The sequence below is a fragment of the Toxotes jaculatrix genome, chromosome 15 (genome assembly GCF_017976425.1).
Source record: "Toxotes jaculatrix isolate fToxJac2 chromosome 15, fToxJac2.pri, whole genome shotgun sequence".
NCBI lineage: Eukaryota > Metazoa > Chordata > Actinopteri > Toxotidae > Toxotes > Toxotes jaculatrix.
Genome location: NC_054408.1, coordinates 14,982,224 through 14,986,728, shown reverse-complemented (window position 1 = coordinate 14,986,728; position 4,505 = coordinate 14,982,224). Strand labels below are relative to the sequence as shown.

The window sequence follows — 4,505 nt, the reverse complement described above, 5'->3', positions numbered from 1 at the left end:
TCTTCTGGCTGTCAAAAACCCATTAGACTCTTCTTAAATTGAGGGAAGTGTCTGGCCAGAACACTCGGCCACCCCATCACATCAGCAGCCCACCTCAACATCTTGTGAATCTTTCTGTCACTGGCAGCTAGTGGAGACGAATGCGGCTAATGCTGGACTTTGAAATGAGAACCAGTGGTAGCTGTGTCATTTGGTGGGGTATGGCATTCGAAAGTCTCAAGACCGGAGTCATCTTGAAATAAGCATGTTTTTACCGCTGGCAACTCTGCATCTGTCAATGATGACACAAAATGATGATGATTAACAAATGTCTGAAATCTCAATTTACTGCTTCGCTGTTTATTTGCCACAAAGTAAAATACTGAGCGTTTATTAAAGAGACCAGTGAATGAGTGAAAGGGGGACTGATGTCGAACACAGTCACAGAGAAGGCTGTGATGCAATAATCCTTTGTGATGTGCAAGTTATTTTGGAAGACAGTTAGGGCTACGGCTAGATAAAAACAAGTTTCCTGATCGCTGTCTGTTCACTATACCTTTTCTACATCAAGCATTGGTGGTTCAGTGGTAGAATTCTCGCCTGCCACGCGGGAGGCCCGGGTTCGATTCCCGGCCAATGCAGAAGCTCTTTTTTTTTTTAGACTTTATATTATTTATCATTCCTTGTGGTCAGCAAAGGCAGAATTTTATTGTACAGGGAACCCTGTTTCCTTACTGTGCATATGACAATTAAAACTCTGAATTGAATAAGGAGTCGATTTAAAAGCACACATTCAATTACTTCTCTCAGGGTATGTTTAAAGGACGTAAATACATCTGAGAAAGAAAATCCGGTCACCTGCAAAAACTGAGAAATCCCTGCAATTATCCTGCTGACAATTTGTTTTCGTTATCCAGGGGAAACAGTGTTTGGAGGTTTGCGTAAAGTAAAAATGTCAGTTGCTATATAAATGCTCTCTCTTTGAATCTGGGTGGAACAGCTCGTGAGTGTGTAGAAAAGAATGGTCAGTTACTATAACATCCTGGCTGTGTCAGAAGATTTAAATAAAATATGAAGGAACCTGCTATGCGTGATAAAAAAAACAACAAATCACATGCATTCCCGCTGGTGATGGTCACACGTATTCAACTAGAACTTTACAGATGCTTTCGTGAGTGGCATTATTGTTTGCTGGTGATTTAGGAGAGAGCTTGCTAGGTGTTCTGAGCAGACAGTAAAGCAAGTATACAGCATGGAGGGGACTTTCACCTCCCAATTTGCAAGAATCATTATGTTGTTGTTGTCTCATGCACACGTATTCACAATTCCACTGACCTACAAGTGGCAGCAAAAAAAAAAAAGAAAGAAGAAAAAGGGGGCAGTAAGGCAGAAGGAGAAGACTGCTAGTGGCCATGGATTCAAACCACTGGTTCTCAAACATTTTCTGGCATGCCCCCCTTCAGAAGAAGGGAAAAAGGATCCTATCAGAACACTCCTGTTTATACTCCCCATATAAATCATATTAATTCAGCTTAGTTTCACTCCACATACCCCCCCGCAGGGGCTCAGATGCGAAAATAAGAGCAGCATTTGGCTGCACTCTGGTAGCTTAAGATCAGTCTTTTAAGAGCAGCTTGGGATTCAGTACATTTATCCCTCTTCAATCTTCATTCAGCTTTCCTAAATACTTCTTTTTAAACTCAAAAGTAATTACTAGCATTGTATACATTCTTGCTAAAAAAAAAAAAAAGACTGTTAGTCCTCTTTTTTTATCTATTATATAATACATTAAATAACTGTATGAAATAAAACAGTGGTCCACCCATACCAAATGGTTAAAGAAGGAAAGTAAATTCAAAGTAAAGTAATGCTGACATATGGTTGCAGTCAGTGGCACAGAGGTCTGATTGAATGCATGTGATAGCCCCTATTGATTCTGCTATGTTGTGGCTGTTTTATCAGAAGACAAATTGCTTCTGCAGACAAGCTCTGGGATTCAGTCGTAACTAGAGTTTAAGGGGAGGCCCTGGACCTACCTGCAATAATTCCCTCCACTTCCAATACAATACAATTTACTGTAGTGCAGATATTTATTTCCATGTCTATATGTTGGTGTTAATCAAGCATGGTCAATGTCTTCTGATAGCCATGTATCTACAAAATGAGCCCCGTATTCAGCTTTGTGACAATGCATTTTTCAGACAGATGGTTTTCTTAATGGTTTATGTAACACAAGTAGAAGAATTTTCTCAGCCAATAAAAGAATAGTTAATCCCTCAGTATACTTGAAGAGTTCAAAATCAAATTCAATGTTATGTAATCCGGAACTGCTTTTTTTTTTTTTTTTTTTAAATCTTTATTTTCCCAAAAATCTCTCGCAAACCTTGAGATATTACGTCTCTGCTAAGCTAAGAGATCTCAAAACCCGCGTCACTTCCTAAACTCATCCTCAGTGCTAAACTTTAACTCATTCAATGAGATCTAGTCACACGGACAAACTTAATTAAGAGCTATTATAGAAATACAGAATCAAAGAGTGAGGGGGAAAAGTCTTTTCTCTTTATGATTAACTAATATCTTTTAAGATTCTGTATGAAAAACTCCCTCTGGCTCATTAAAAAGAAACTGAAACGAGATGCCCTAGTACTTAAGAAGCAAAACTTAAAAGGAAATTAAAAAATTAAAAAAGAAACTTCTAAACAATTTGTAATACTCTGGGGAACTCTTGGTACAAAAAGAAACCCTGCTGTTCTTAAATCGCAATTTCTGCACATACCAATCCTCCAGAAAGGAGCTGGAAATGCAACCAGTAACAATGAACGATGATAATAAGGCAACGGTGCCACTGAGAAAAAAATATTTCCTGTTAAGTAAAGGTTGTCAGAAATTCTTGCACTCCTGTTCTGAAAAGAACTAAAATCTCTCTCTCTCTCTCTCTCTCTCTCTCTCTCTCTCTCTCTCTCTCTCTCTCTCTCTCTCTCTCTCTCTCTCTTTCTCTCTCTTTCTCTCTCTCTCTCTGTTTAATAATGAACTGAGAACAGATGGTGAGGGAGCAGAGCACCAGTCTGGTGTGCTGCAGTGGTAGTATACTGTGGAGTCATTCAGTGGATGAAGCTTACTACTGATCTGTGATGTCCAAAAAAATGTTCACAAATATAGCTTGGTGTGTAAAAAATAGGATGTGTTATCCACCATATCTGTGAAAGAAATATAAATATATATCAAATATACACACACGCACACATATATCATAATTCTGACGAGCCATATCTTTCCTTGACAACTGACAGCACTGTCATCCATCTCAACAGTTGAGAGTCTTAGTTTTGCTTCCATCTGCAGAGACTACAAAGGTAAACAAAGCAGTGGGAGCTGTAGGCTGGTTGCTTGACAATGAGAAAATAAATTAACAACATATTTGCCCACCATCTTCACAGCTGCCACCCTCCCACACTGTGAATTAACATAGCAGGCAAACATTTATAAAACCTTCCAAACAGCCCTGTTGCACTTGGAACACTAGTTGATTTTCTGCAGTTATCCACTCCTTTTTAAGGTACTGACACTCCAAAATTGTTCTGGTTTATACAATTCCCTTCATTGCAGCTCTAGGACAGTCACTTTGGTTACATTCATTAATTTAGTGGACAAGCACAGTTAACGGTATTTGGACCTATATTCAGTCATTCCGTTATTCTGTCGTTTCAGGCTTTTCATAATTTGCTTCAAAGGTAATAATTCCATTTAAATTTTCTAGGACCATGTACTGTAACACACATACCAACAGCTTATCTGTGCAGAATATGGAGGACTCTCAGAAAATGTGGGTCCAAAGTGGATGATTCATATACCCACACAAATAAGCTGCAGATGATTCATTCTCATTTATGTCCACAGCTATCCAGGACTATTCTTCCTGCCAGTCTCCACAGCACAGAATGGAGTTACATTTAGACTGACACAACAGCGACTAGCTAGAACACATTTTCTCATCATTTTAACCAAATGTGTTGGCTATAGCACCATGAATGGGTTAATTACTAGCATTGGCTATAATAATAAGATTTACAGTATGTCAAACCAAAACAAAATCAGTCAAATACTGACCGTGGAGAAGATGAAATGAAAGCAGAAATGAAAAAAGGTTTTAGTGAAAAAAAAACAAGGATGCTGAAAGTTTAATATTTGCTCATTTAAAGACATTTTCAGGATTTCTTAGTGACTTGCACATCTGATATCCTATTCCCTGCTGTAGCATGTTTGTTATCATGCTGTTGTCACTATACTGATTAGCCACGATATTCAAAGCTGTTACCGGTTTTAACGATGCCTAGGCTGGTAGGTGTATGTTTGACATCATTAACACTCTTTACTTCAAAATCAAGAAGACAGAACAAGAACACAGAACATGGCAAAATCAGTGTTCTTTGGCATGTCTGTCAAAGTGAACTGACAGTCTCTCAGTAGCTTTCATTATCTGCTAACAAATATGTCTTTGCTTGTCTGACTGATGGATCATTGCGAGC

The 4,505-nt window shown here is 38.5% G+C and overlaps 1 non-coding gene across 1 annotated transcript; it reads left to right on the top strand.

Annotated features, from left to right (window-relative positions):
- The first annotated feature begins 549 nt into the window (after nt 1–549).
- On the top strand, nt 550–620 carry trnag-gcc. The gene has a single exon. It is a non-coding gene; the product is annotated as a tRNA-Gly (tRNA).
- The last annotated feature ends 3,885 nt before the right edge of the window (nt 621–4,505 follow it).